This window comes from Vicugna pacos, chromosome 28, assembly GCF_048564905.1.
Source record: "Vicugna pacos chromosome 28, VicPac4, whole genome shotgun sequence".
Lineage (NCBI taxonomy): Eukaryota > Metazoa > Chordata > Mammalia > Artiodactyla > Camelidae > Vicugna > Vicugna pacos.
The window spans coordinates 10,855,196-10,870,715 of record NC_133014.1 but is presented as its reverse complement, the minus strand read 5'-3'; positions in this window follow the sequence as shown (position 1 = coordinate 10,870,715).

Genomic DNA, 15,520 nt, shown 5'->3' with positions numbered 1-15,520 from the left:
TGGACCTTCAGAGAAGGCTGAATGCTCAGTCTAGTCAAGTGTCCAGAGAAGGCATGGGACCTTATGTCTTGGGGAGGGGGGATCTGGATACCTGGCTAGAGGAGTTTGAATTCCTTGAATGTCCACATTTCCCTGCACCCACTGGGTCTGCAGAATTGGCATGCTCTGCCTGGCTGGAGATGGAGGCTCCCTGATTTCTGGAAGACTGTGAGGGAGATGTCTTACAGGACAGCAATGCCATTATGGTCATTCTCTGAGGGCCCGTCCACCTGGGATATGCTGGGCCTGCTGAGGAAGGGAGGAATTATATGTAAAGGAGCCGCAAGGCCTGATTAACAAGCACTAGGAGGAATTGGAAGCGTGTACCTGGAGTGGATCCTGATGGCTGTGGATCAAGGCACAGCAGAAAGTAAGGTTGGATGAGGAAGAGCTTCTCTACATGGGGCATCTTTCACATGACAGGATTTAACACCCTGCCAAGAGCCCCAAACGAAAAGCTCTAATGTGCTGCTAAGAGGCTCTGGAGGCTTGGAAAAAATCAATGGTCCGCAGTAAGTGAAGTAGAGATGCCGAAACAATGGACGAAGAGTTCGAAAGACATTTTATTTATTCAGGAGATAGGAAGTGCGGCAGTGGCTGTCTTCCGAAGGGCAGGGTGAATGGTCGGAGATGCTGTCACAGAACAGGACTTCCCATTAGCAATGAGGATAATTGGGTCCCAGCACAGCAGGGGCCATATGGCAGCTCTTAACTGTCAGAAGGAAGGGGAGCATAATTGCTGTAATGGGCAACAAGGTTGGAATCGCAGTTGGAAGACTGTCTCTTACTTTAAGGAGCCCTAATCTGACAATGTCAGCCAAACAACTTAATTGAATAATCCATTAGTTTCTCACTGAATTGACGTACCATCCCATTGTCTTAAATGCTGAGATGTGCTTGGTCTATTTCTGGATTCTGTGTTCTGTTCCACTAATCTGCTTGGATTAATTCTATACTGAATTGATGGCAGTGGGTATTAAAATGATCAAGCAATAGAGTTTACACAGGACAGAAGCCTTATTTCTCTCTAAGTTCTTTCTTTCCCTTCCTTTCATTAAAAATTAACATAATTTACATACAGTAAATTTTACCTTTTTTTAGCATACAATTCTGCAAGTTTTGACAGATGTACACTGTTATGTAACCACAACAATCAATATTTAGGACAGCTCTGTCACCCAGCACATTCTTTTTTTTGAAGTATATTTTCACTGGTTATACAATGAAATGATTTTCTTTTATCGCTTTTGAGATGCCATTCCATTATCTTCTGGATTCTTTTGTTTCTATGAAGTCATCTGTCAGATTTAATACTGTTCCTTTAAAGATAGCATGGTTTATTCTCTGGATGCTTTAAAATTTTTCTCTCTGTGTTTGATTTTCGGCAGTTGGATTATGTAATGTTTCTAGGTGATAATTTTAATTATCACAAAGTTTTCTTTTCGTTTCCCCCAGCCCTGGACTTCTGACTTGTCCTGGCTCTGTTCCTGAGTCTGTGCCCAGAATTAACGGAACGCCCCTAAGGAAATTGTCATCTATACTAACTCATCTCAGAAGGAGTCTCCCCTCCCAGAAATCTTAATTCATCTCATAGTCCTCGCTGCTGCAGCTCCCTCATGTGTTTGGGGTGTAATTTTTATAATTTATCTGACTTTTCTTGATATTATAGCAGGGACTCTGACCTGTTGTTATCCATTCTATCCTGACTAGAAGGCTGTCTTCCTCTTTTGCTCTCAGCCATGTCATACTTCTGCCCACAGATGGAGTCCTTCCTCTTGGATGACGTCGGCTCCATGATACAGAACAAGGCCATTGAGAGAATCATCTCACCAATGACCATTCGGCTTTACCATCTGATCATCTCATTAGAGAGGAGAGACATGGGGAATGAAGTATTTGCCTCTTTGGAGAAGACGGCAGAGGAATTGGCTCAAGCTAGTGAAGGATTTGTGCAAGCTGCCCGAAGGTAATCATTTCAAACTCAAGCCCGTTACCCTGACAAGTTTACCGAGGAGGAAGAGTGTAACGAGAGCCTTATTATAGTTTCCTAGATGCTTTTGGAAAGGTGTCGGGTGTGACAGATAAAGTGGTAAAACATAAAGCAAACCTGCTAAACACGTCGTTATTTATCAGCTGGAGTGAAATTTCATTATGCAAATACTTCAGAATTAGTTGACTGGGTTTCCCACTAAGGAGCCATTGCATATCCCATTAGAAGATTTCTAGGTTCATTCTTATTTCACAGATTATTTTTTACTACAGAGATAAGAATCTTCAGAGTTGTCCAAACCTAATTGTCCTGCCTGTCACTCAGTGCATTGGGCCTGATTCTTTATGAGTAAGCTAGCATGCAAATTATTTCCGTATTAAATTCCAGTTCCAGGGTTAAAATTAAAGAGCCTAGTTATAACAACAAACCCAAACTCTGTAAGTGAAAGAGAATACTATAACAAAAGTTTTGTATTTTTATAACCTAAAACTTACTGTAGATGCTGGAATTAGTTTTCCCGTGTTTGAATCCCATCCCCACTATTTGCGAGTTGTTTGGCTGTAGCTAAGATCTTGAAACCTCTCTGTACCTCCTCTGTGAAGGTAGAGATAATAACCAAATCTCATAGAACTGTCATCAGGGTATGAGAAATAATATACACAAGTCACTGAGCTCAGTGCCTGGCACATGATAGCTGATGAAAGATTGCTCCAGATATATCTTTAAAATAGAAAGAAGTCTCATAAATATTCCTCTGTTTCATCCAACAAGTATTTACTGCCCACCTACTAAAGTGTCAGGCTCTAAGTGCTGAAATACAGCGTGAATAAGACGTTCAGGGTCCTTGCTCTCACGAGCAGTAGAGCAAAGAGAAAAGTAAACATATGCCTATATCAAAAAGGAAAAGTCAAATGCCAAAATAGAAAAGTGGGGAAAGTATGGATATTTTACCAAAGAAGAAATAAAAATGACTTTTAAAATCTGAAATATATATGCAATCTTACTCATACTCTCAACTCTTTACCCCTAAACATTTTTAGCAAACAATCAGATGCAAATTTAAATAGTAAGATACTGTTTTCCCAGCTCAACATATTTACAAAGATTAAAGAATAATGATAATGCTCATTGTTGGCAGAAATGGGTCCTCTCATATACTAATGGTGTTTTAGAGGATAATCTGATAATACAGATCCAAGACTTTAGAAAATATGTACCTGTTGACTCATTAATTCCAATCTTACTCATTTATCCTAAGGAAATACTCATAAATATGAGCCAAGATGTATTTACAAGGACATTTGTTGTGTCATTATTTAAAATTATGAAAAAGTAGAAGGAAGCTAAATGACCTACTTTAGTAAACCACGATATAACCTTATGGTGAAACATTAAACAGATGCTTAAAATGCTGTTGATGAACATTTATTAATTAGGGGAAATACTTATAGTATTGCTTTACATGGGGAAGCAAGCTATCAAACAAAATTTGTAAGCTAATATAGAGCTAGAATTAATATGAACAGAGAATTCACCTATCTTAATAGTAACTGTTCCAGGCAAGGGGTATCAATAGATGCTAAAATTAGTGGGCAAAAGTTTAATGAGGAGCAGGATACTTATATTGTCCCTATGTCTCTTCCTGTAGAGTATTCATTTTAAAAGGAGGAAATAGTTTTACGGAGGAGAAGCCTGGCAGATGTCACCAAGTGGTCAAAGTTAACATTACTATTATTGGGACAAAAACATTTTACACCCACCGATATGATTCACTGAGAAGGACATAGCACCCCTGCTGTGGAATCAGTTCCCGAGATGCAGAACCTGAAGCTATTAATAAAATATCAGACAAACCCCAGTTCAGAGACCTTCTACAGACAACTGTCTTGGACTCTCCACAAGGAGTCAAGGGTCAAGACAGAAAGTCTCAAGAACTGTTCCAGATTAAGGGAGGCTGAGGGGACCGGCATTGGTTTTTTATTGCTGCTGTAACAAGTCATCACAAACTCCAGGACCAAAACCCCCAAAGTTTAGTATCTCATCATTTTGAAGGTTAGGAGTTCGTGGGCTTGGCTGGTTCCTCTGTTTTGGGTCTCACAGGCCAAGATGGAGATGCCCATGGGCCGGGCTCTTTTGTAGAGGCTTTGGGAAGAGTTCGTTTCCAGGCTCAGTCAGGCTGTTCTTGTGGTCCTAGGACTGAGGAACCTGTGTGTCTGCTGGCTCTCAGCCAGAGAGGCTCATCTTTGCTCTTCAAAGCTGCCTGCATTCCTTGTGGCCCCTCCCGCAATGGCAGGTCAAGTTTCTCTCACATTCACCCCTTCTGCCTTCCTCTGCTGCTTTTACGGGCTCATGTGATTACACTGACCCCCCCACCCCGAATAGTCCAGGATAATCTCTCTATTTTAAGGTCTCTTTAATTGCATCTGCTTACCAATTTGGGGAGGAATGGGAATTTTGGGGTGGGGGCATCTTAAAACTGCCCACCACAGGACTTGGCAATTAAATTTCATTCATGTTCTCAGACTGGGGACAATAAGCAAAATTAGCATACTGACTTTGGATTTGATAATGGCATTGTATCACTGTTTCATTTTCTGATTTTGATAACTGCTTTGTGGTTCTCAAAGTGAATGTCCTCATTCTTAGGTAATCCACATTGAAGCATTTTAGGGTAAAGCAGCATCGTGTCTGGAACTTTCTAGACACACACACATACAAACACAGAGAGAAGGAGAGAAAATGATAAGGCAGACATGGCAAAATGAGAACAGCTGGCGAATCTGGTTGAAACACATATTGAAGCTTGTATTATTTCTGCAAAATTTTTTGGAAGTTCGAAATTATTAAGAGTTACAAAAATATTTTTGAAAAAATACTCATGCTCAAAAGTTAAGTGAGTTAGAAGCAAAGAATTCAAAACTATACATGAGTCCTCAAGAAAACTAAAAATAGAATTACCATATGACACAGCAATTTCACTTCTGATTCTATGTGAAAAACAGGAACTCTAACAGATACGCGTACACTCCTGTTTGTAGCAGCGTTATTTTCAACAGCCAAAAGGTGGAAACAACCCAAGGGTCAGTCAACAGATGAGTGGATAAACAAAACGTGGTGTACACGTACAGTGGGATATTAGTCTCAAAAAGGAAGGAAATTCTGACACATGCTACAACATGGGTGAACCCTGAGGATTTAGTGTTAAGTGAAATAAGCCAGACGCTAAAAAACAAATACTGTGTGAGTCCTCTTACATGAGGTAGTCATTCATGGATACAAATTTGCCAAAATATTTATAATAATTTACCCAGGAGTTAGTGCATGGAGTGATTTTATCCAAATTTAATACTCATTTGCACATTCTAAGTTTTTAAATGCATTTTGTCATCGCACGCAACAAAAAGGCACGCTAAACTTTGAGAGAAGGCAAATGTCCCTTTTGTCTGTTTCACTATGAATACCCTTGCTGTTATCGTCTGTTCCGGGCAAGTAAATTTTTTATAAAGAGAATTATCTGTGCTCATGACCGTGGGAAAAGGTCCAGCCCATCAATCAGGGCAACACTGCAAATACTTTATATTCTGACTTGGGTTTGGCTCCATCAGCTCTGAGGGCAGCTCCTCCAGCAGTTCTCAGGAAAGGGCAAGAGGAGGCAATCGGTACAAAGCGCGCTAAGTGTGTGGCTGGCAAGTTCCAGTGCTTCTCTCTGCTGCGGAAGCTCTCAGGAGGCCGGAAGGAACTTGCCACATCAGCAGGCCAGTGTTGGCAGCAGGTCAGGGCTTCAGGGAAGACCCCCCAAGAAGAGGCCAACACCAAGGATACGTTTCCTGGAGCTTAAAAATGGATGATATGATGAACATTTAGAAAATACGAATGACACGAGGAATGAAAGAATTACCTATAAGCCTGTAGCCCAGAGGTAACCAGAGTGGACATTCAGTATATATTGATTCCAGAGATGTTTGCTTTCTCTCCTTCTCACTCCTTCTTCCCAACCTTTTTCTTCCCCATCTCTCCCTTTTCATTAAAAAATTCAGATAAAGCATATCTATCCATGGATATATGTGTGTGTATGTGTATATATGTGTGTGTGTATATATATATATGCATATATATGTATATGTGTGTATGTGTATATATACATACAGGAGCTCCTACTGGTTGGTAAACAGGGAAGGGCTCCTAGGGTCCCCAGAGGACCGTGTGCTTTAGAGTCTGGGTGAACCGTGCCGTTGGGGCTGTGTCTGCACGGTCAGCGTGATCATCACAGCAGCCCCGGGAAAGATGTTGGCTTCAGACATCTTGTCTCCCCTCCACTTCCAACTTCAGTCTCTCCTGGACCACACAGTTGGAGATTTTCTAGTTATCTTTCTGATCTCTAGTGGAATTACACTGTGGTCCAATAAATGCTCTGTGCGATTTCTCTTCTATAATGCAGTTATGCATTTTAAAATTATTCTTTTAATACTGTGCACTTGGTATGAATTTGTTCATTATACCATGAATCCTTGGTATAAATTAGTATTGATTTTTTTTACAAAGGTTTAAAGGCAAATGAGTGGCAGATGGTTAGTCTTTCAACAAACAGTGCTGGAATAATTGGATATTTATATACCCCAAAAATGAACTTTGATATATACATTAGATCATATATAAAAGTTAACTCAAATAGATCATAGACCTAAATATAAATCCCAAATCTGTGAAAGTTCTAGAAGGAAACATAGGGGGAAAGTCTTTGAGATCTTGGGTTAAGAACTGATTTCTTAGATACAACACCTAAAGCACAGAAGAAGAAATTTGATTTTTTTCAAAAAATGAAAAAATTTTGCTCTTCAGAAGACACTAGGAAGAGAATGAAAAGAAGCTCGAGACTGGGAGAAAATATTTGTAAAGCATCTATTTGATAAGAGTGTATATAAAAATATGTAAAGAACCATCAAATCTCAGAATGAGAAACAAACCACTGATAAAAATGGTCAAAAGGTTTGAGCTGATACTTTACCGAAGAAACTATGCAGATGGCAAGTAAGCATATGACAAAATTCTCATGAGAATAAAATATTACTAACCATTAGGGAAAGACAAATGAAAACCACAGCAAGGGAGCATTACCCATTTTTTTGCAATTGAAAAGACTATACCAAGTTATTGGTGAGGACGTGGAGGAACTGGAACTCTCACACTGCTGCTGAGAATGCAGCCTGGTACGACGGCCTTGGAAAACATTTCGGCAGTTTCTTTAAACATATGCCTACTATGCCTAGCTATTTATTAATAAATGACAGCATATGTCCACACAAAGTCCTGCACACCAATGCTCACAGCCGCTGTTCAGTTGCCAGAATGTGGCCCAGTCATATTTATGGCCTGAGTATCAAAGTTATGGGCTGAACAGCTGATGTGCAAATTCTCCACGAGGAGCCAAAAGTAAAATAAAAGAAGGCCACAGCTGTCACGCGTTCTTCCCAGGACTCTTTTTCCCCAATGTTTTGCTATTTTCTTGTGTTGGGCAGCTTGGGTTTGTGTGACCCTGCACCCTCGGAACTCAGAGAATATTTCATGTGAGGGTAGCTGGATTGTTGGGGTAGGAAGGGGTGAGGAGCATTGAAATTGGCTGACACCAAATAAGGGACCAAAATCTGAGAGGAGCTTCTCTGAGATCGCTCGATCTGGCACTCCTGTGTCCTCCCAGCCTGAGATTCCAGAGGCACAGAGCTCAGCCTCATTTGCAAAGAATAACCATTATGAGATCAGGCCAGAGCAGGTGGGACTTTTCTTGTTTTGCACAATTAAGGATTACTGTTGAAAAAGAAATGTTTGCAGTCACGTGAACAAAACAGTTGCTGTGGACATCTGTGGTCATGGAATCTGATTCTTGTTACATAAGAACTCTCCTCTTGATAACAGGGGTTGAAATGAGAGTCTAGATATTTCTTCCTTACAAGAAGAGGTTTACTGGTCTTTTGTAGTAATTATATACGTTCATTGCAGGGGAAATGAGAGCAATTCAAAAAGGAACAAAGCATATTTCAAAATGCCAAGATAGAACCACAGTTTGATTATCCTTCGAGATAAATGGCTCTCTATGGAGATCTGCACATAACTGAAAACAAAGGAAATCTTGTCTTATATGCTATTCTGTAGTTTGGTTTTATTTACTCACTATCAAGTCTTGGAGTGGCTTCTATCACCGTATCTATAGACCTAACCACCGTTTTAATGGCTTTATTGTGAGTGCTCCGTTATTTCTATGTATCATAGTTTCTTTATGGGAATGTTTCTTTTTTGTAACATTATATTGGTTGGTAACTGCTGAGTGAAAACACGTCTGTCCAGGCTGGCAGGAGACTCTGAGGAAGAGTGGCTCCAGGAGGAAATGGGCTCTGCTGCCGAGTCTCTGATCCTGTCTTCCAGGAACATCACGCTCATTGCCCAAAAGCTCCATCTTCGGCCGGAATGTCAGAGCCACCAGGAGGAGCTAGTGACCACAGCTCAGCAGATCCTGGTGGCCACCACGAAGGTGAGGCTGATGTCAGGGCTGGCTGGCTGGCTGGCTGGTCTGGACAGAGTGCTCATTGCTGGGAAGCATGGACCTGGCATGTCATTCCCACAACGGGTGCCTACCCCAGAGAGGGGAAGCTGCCCGAGTTTATGCCAAGATCACAGACACAGAGTTCATTACCAATTTACTAATAAATGCTAAATGTGGAAGCTACCATAGGATGCTGGGTAGACATACTGAGTTAGAGTCTGTGATCTTAAACCCACATGTGACCCCCTCATCCCCTACACTTGGCCACCAACCCCTAATAATAAAGGGGTGATCTCACCCTACCCATGGCCAGAAGCTATAGGGAGAAGGTATTGAAACTTCTGCAACTCTTAGCCTATTTGGCTAACCTGTTGTGCTGACCTGTGGCTGAGAGGATCTCAGGGGCCAGGATAATCCCTCAGCCTGCAAACACTCCCCATTCTCCCTCCTGGCATTCCACCATCTGGCACAACTCTTTCAGCTGGGACATTGCTTTCTGTTAGAATCTATATGCCTTAAATATTATCTAGTATTAACGTATTAATAATGTTCATCATTAAAACTTCAGTAGTGTGGCTTATTATGGGGGGCTGTATTGGTAGTTTAACAGATCCTCAGTAAAGTAAGATCGGACACGGGGAGATGAGAGAGGCAGACCCGGAGGGCTTTGGCACCTGCTGATGGGTGGAAGAGAGGGCATGCCCTGGGCAGTGGTTGGGTACCAGCTCTGTTGAAGGGGATGGACAGAGGCGTCTGGGAGCAGCAGAGTCAGACTAGGAAAGGTTTCTCAGAGGCACTTTGGGAGAGGCCATCTCTCCAGCCTCCATCATCCTCATGCAAATAGTAAGTCCTTCCTAAACACCCTGTCGTTTGTGATGCGGTGCTAACCATGTAGACGGCTGGCTGCTCCTCCTCCAATCAGGAGAGATGGGCGCTTCAAAGCCAGATTGGACCCCACATTAAGTGTAGCCCAATTCGGGGGTCTCATATTTTCAGTTAAGCCAAGTGCTTTCTTTAATCGTCACTCGTAGGTGACATTATCGTTGTTGTTAGCTCTGGGAGTCTGCACTCTTCGGTCTTTTGAAGGATGTTTGCTTATACAGCGGGGATGGGGGTGGTGAGGAAGCTGCCATTGCTCTCGCTGCGGCTCCAGAAACCGTTTTCCTGCTTCTCCTCCCCTGATTGCTCGAATAGGTCCTGCTCCTGGAAGACGCTGCGATGGCCAGGAAGATGGTGCGGGCGGCGGGCTGGTGCCTGACCTGCCTGGACGCGCTGGAAGCGGCGGGAGACGCGGCCTCGCTGCGCGGCCCCTTCGCGGACCTGGCGGCGGCGCTGCAGCGCCTGGGCGGCCTGATCGCGCGCCGATCCGGGGAGCGCCTGGGCCGCGCCGGCCGCTTGCTGCGGGGCTGCGTCCCCGCGCTGCTCGCGGCCGCCCGCGGCCACCTCCGGCGACCCTGCGACCCGCAGCTGGCCGCCTCCCGGCGCCACGTCTTCGCTCTGGCCAGGAAGACCCTGGGCGAGCTCCTGGTGGGCCTGCAGCCCGGCGCCGCGGCCCCTGCCGCCCGCGCCCCGCACGGCGCGCTCCGCCGGCGCCTGCGGCAGCTGCGCGAGCTGCTGGCGGCGCCCGGGCCCGAGGGGCTGCGCGGCGACCGGCTGGACGCGCCGCTGGCGGCCGTGGTCTGGCACTGCATGCGCCTGGCCGCCTGCTCCGCACCGCCCGAGCGCCTGCGCCTGGTGGCCCGCTGCCGCCGGCTGCTGGAGCTGCGGAGCGCCGGCGCCCGGCGCCTGGACCCGATCGGCGGGCCTCCGGGGACGGGCGGGGGGAGCCAGGAGCCGGCGGAGGAGTGCGCGGCGCTGCGGGCGGCGACTGAGGACCTCTCCCACGAGGTCCGCACTGGGCTGCTGCGCCAGATCCTGGACACGTTCACCGACACGCAAAGTCCTCTTCAAAGGCTGGTCCAAGCTGCCTTGGCGACATCCCCTGTCTCCTCCCCGTGCGATGGCGAGGCCTTGCCTGAGCGCCTCCAGCGTCTCCTCGCTGCTTTCCATGACCAGGCCAAGCAGATGCTCAGTGTGGCTCATTTGGTCTTGGTTTGCTGCCCCCGACGACAGACTGGCAAAGACATGGAGGCGACCATGGTCGGCCTTTGGGGGCTTGTGGTCAGAGTGCAGCAGCTTTTCTCACAAAGTCCCCAAGGGTCTGGTCTGGACTGGAGCCCTGCTACCCTGCAGGCCCTGCTTCAGGAGTGGGCCAGGGCGTCTGAAGGCTTATTAGCATGTTTTGATGATGTTCTCAATATTCCTGAGTTCCTGAGTGTGTCGGTTCAGGAAATGACCAAACGCTTGGACCTTTTTACATGGACTTTGAGGAGTGGAGATTCCAGAGAGTGTTCTCCACTGGTGGCGTATTTACAGGGTCGAGCAACCCACATAGCGCAGGTGATTAGCAGGTATGTGGACCAAGATCGAGATCCCATTTTCCGAAATGGCCTGAGAGTCTTGATCCAGCAGCTGGAGCAATCCTCCCTGGTCCTGGGTGCAGCTGCCCAGCACTGTTCAGGTGGGCACAGCTCTCAGGACTCAGGTGCACTTTTAACCATGGCAAGACATCTGATCTTTTCAGCTCAGAGCATCCAAGATGGGCTGGACGGGACTAACCACCCAGAAATCCTCAGCCCCCTCCGGGACCAAGTCCAAAGGTCTGGCATGGCTAAGAGACAGACTTCTTTCATTCTCCCCTGCTTCCAGGACTGCACAGTTCCTGAACTGAAACACCAGAGGAAGCCTGGGTTGGGGGAAAATGATCCAGGCACCTCCTATCCACCAAGGGACCATCCTTCCTATCCCTTGATTCTTGACACCCATCCACAGAGAGGGGGCTCTCCACCTCCTGCCACCAACAAACCCATCCTTGCTGTAGAGACCCAGAGCCACCGGGGAGTGACCTCAGCTCAATTCATCCTGCAGGAACAGGATGCAGCTATGAATGCAGCTCAGGAGGCCCTGGCTGGAGAGGGACCACTGGTCTCAGAGAGAGTAATTGAACTCCAGGAAATCCCATCACTGGCACCTTCTATTATTGATCTAGCAAGGGAGACAGAACATTGCATGACTGCCAGAACTGATAGGCCTCTGGAAGTAACTCTCCAACTGTCTGGGAGAACCAGGGACACCAGGCAAGGTTTGGTGGTCATAGCTGGTGACTGGTATTCTCTGTGTCAGCAGCTATTTTGCAACAACCCAGCAGCTGATCTTCCAGGGAACACAGCGGTGTTCATGGAGCTTCAGCAGAATTTAGCCTCAATGGTCCAACTAGCAGCCAAAAGTGGGCCCATGGATTTGGGTAAAAAGGATTCTGACTCAACTGGGCTCGCAGAAGCACATTTACAAATGCAAGGCAGGTTGGAGGAGGTGGAGACCCATGCTAAACAGCTTTTAGACAAGGTTCTGGCCTCTGGTGGTCTCCAAGCCCCTAGGTCATGGGAAGAGAGCATTGAGGACGGGTGCCTTCTGTGGTCGGTGGCTGTTCAAGACCTGCTCCTCTGCCTGGAGAGGCTCAGCGGGGGACAAGGCCTGTTCCTGCTGCCCCTGAGACAGGCTGTGAAGGACCAGCAGGGGCTGCAGGAAGGGTTGGCTCAGGCAGCAGATGTTTCTCAGAGGCTTCAAGAAGCTGCCAAGCTGTCTTGCCTTTTGTGTGGGGATGAGCAGGCAAAGGGTGAGATCTCCTTTCTGTGCAGGGAAGTCCATGTGCTCACAGACGCTGTGCTGGATGTGGCACCGATTCTGGCTTCCTCCCCCAAACCATCCCCCAGCCTGTCTACTCGCTTTGAACTTCTCTGCTTAGAACTCACCCTTCATGCCAAGGCCCTGACTGGCCACCTTGGCAGTATCAATGCAGACTATGAACATGCCCTCCAAGATGCCTTGTGCCCAAAGCTCTCTGCCTGCAAAGACCCCCAGAACCGGCCAGAAATTTCCCTGGAAAGAATGGTGTCTGGTATCCAAGCTGTGCAGGGAATCGTGGCAGGTCAGGAGTCTGGGTCCTGCCAGGAAGACCTTCCTGTGGCTCTGGAGAGTATTCTCATCCTCACCAAGGAGGTGGCCCAGAGGGTCCGTGTGCTACAAGAACACCCAGAGGACTGGCTTTGGTGGGAGTGGGCAGCCAAGGCTCACCATGCCGTGGCCCAGCTCCAGGCCTGGAAAGGTGGTCACACCAAGGCCTGGAGACTCCTGATCCAGTGCCTGAAGCCCAGTGATGAACAGGACCCTGCCCAGCCCCAGCCCCACCCTGAGGGGGGGTGCATCGGGAGCAGCTGCAGCCAGCGGTGTAGACTCTCAGGGTGCTGCCCCAAGAGACACCCCAGGGTGTTCAGCGGGGACCTGCATTGCTGATCCAGCCACCACCGGGACAGTCGCAGCAGACCTGGGCATGGTAGGAAAGTCAGCATCTTTCCTCTTCCCCCACCTAGCCTTCTTTCTAGTAACCAAAGCCCCCTGTCAAGTTCCAGAAAAAGCTCTCTTGGTGCCCATGTGTGTAATTCACATCTGGCAGGCAGCACAGGGCAGCCTTTGAGAATCCAAGATCAGGAACCAGACTGCCTGGGCTGCATCTGCCTCTCCCATTTCCAAGTTCTGAGACCTCAGAGCAGTGTCTTAGCTATCTTGGACTTCAAGATTCTGGTCTAGAGAATGGGTACACTGATGCTCTCCTGGCGGAGGGCTGGTGAACGCATCCACGTAAAACACTTGCACTTGCCTGGCACACGGTTAGTGTCCTGTAGTCGTACCTATAATGGCTGACTTCTGTGAAGTCTTTTCATGGCCCCATCTCGAGGGGGTTCCTCTTGCTGGACTGACAGCACTCCCACCGTGGACCAGGCTGCTTCATGCCACCTTGACCCCTGCAATGTTACCTCCCTACCCCAATCAGAATTCTTCCGTTTGCAAGTGGCAGGAATCCTTGTAGGCAAAAAGGGAGATTTGCTGGAAGGCTGCTGGGTCTGCTGAACCCCCTCTCTGCACGGTCATTTCCTTCTGGGGCACCAGACAACGCCAGGCACTGTGGAGCCCAAACATTTGATTTGCTTACACAGACTGTGGGGGGTACAGTGGGTTGGCAGTGCCCCCCCCCCCCCGAGAAGTCCCCGAGCAGACGCGCTCAGCCCAGCGCAACCTGATCTGACCCCTTCGCGACCTCATGCTTGGCTGCACAGACGTGCCCAAACCTTTCCCTGGGCTTTCTCCCAAGACGAAGCCGACCAGACCATGTGTTCTCCACCCCATGACTCTTCACTTCATTTTTCTGATTAAAATGTCATTACCCTGAGAAGGGCCCTGTTCCCGGAGTAGCTGGGAGGAGGGCAGGCACGGCGCCCTCGCTCCCGCAGCCCACGCCGCCTCTGCTCAGACTCCAGCTGTCCCCCAGACGCTCCTGCTCCACAGCGCCTGGTCCCACGAATCCAGATAACCTGCCGGCTCCTCCTGGTCTGTTTTCCATAAGGTCTTTCTAGCACATACTTAATGCCTCTGACTTCACCTGGCAGATTCCGTTTTTCATCAAAACTTCTCCATACGAGCATTTCACAGAACTGCTGGCAGAGCAGGGTGAGGCTGGCCGCCCGGGGCCGCCGGCACTGGGAGCGGGGAGAAGGGCAGGCTAGTCCAGCCCCCGTCACCACTCCTGTCCATGAAGGGGTGCCACCTCTCCTGCTGCAGGCTGCTTTCCTCTGGGTGAAGAGCAAGGCCTCACCTTCCAAGGCTCCTACCCCCAGGGAGCACTCTCCTTCACACGCACAATTATAGTGCATAGACTGGGCAGTAGGGACAATGGCTCTGCCTGGAGGGCTACCCCCCCGGGAGGGAGAATCACCATCTCTCTGTGTGTGTGTGTGTGTGTGTGTGTGTGTGTGTGTGTGTGTGTGTGTGTGTGTGTGTCTGCTCCACCGTCCCACTCCCTGGGGCTCCTGGGGGCAGAGACACCCTCCACCCAGCCCAGCACGTCAAACAGTGAGCACCTGGTAGGTCAGAGCCCGCTGAGGGGGGGTGTGGTCTTGGAAAGGGGCTGGTGTGTCTTCCGGGCCCTTGTTCATTACAACCTGGAAATTCTTTATTCCAGCTATGGGATTGCCAACAGAGTCCTGACCTCTTTCATTACCGAGGAGCCTGGAGACACTTCTAACTTTGGATGCTTAAGGTCCCTGACAGTTGAATGTGAAACATGAGTTGAAAAGAATATTTCCCAGTTCCCTACTTCTTGGCTCAGGGATCACCAATCGCATATGAGTTGAGTTCTTTCCTTTCTCTTCATTTCACCTACTCCGGGGCCCCATCTGGGCAGCCTGCTGGCCCTCAGTGTGTTAGTCCTTCTCCAGAAGAGGCTCTGGCTTGCCCCTCCCAGCATTCAGGGGGCATCCCAGCCTGTCTAAAACAAGGCCAATTAGCAGTTTTCAGAGGGTGGGAGATTATTTAATTGAAGACAAAACACATAAAAACGATAGCCAAGCCAGGTGACGTCTCAGGTGCACTAGCACAGAAAGTCTAAACTCTCAGCCACTCAAGTTCAAGGACTTGATCTTATTCATCTTTAGATCCTTCTGGCCAAGCATGCTATCTGGGGTGTTGCAGGTGCACGGTAAGTGATTTAGATTGCTTGCAAGGATGCTACAGATAGCCTGGAAGTGCAGAGGAGGTTCAAATTTGGGGAAAAGTGGTCGCGGGAGGGATGGAGCTGATGCTTTAGGTGTCTGTTGAGAGGAGCGCTGTCTTGAGTTGAGCTTCAAAGGAAGCTGGGGATTTGTATTTGCCAGTGAGGAAGGACTTTCCAGGCAATAAAAGCTCTGACGTGAACTTGGACCCAGGGGGTCTCCCAGTGCCTGTGAGTCTGGGGGGCGGGGTGCATGCTTGTGCCCAGGTTTGCTTCCAATGTGGAAGTGAACACCTTATGGCTGGAGAGGAAA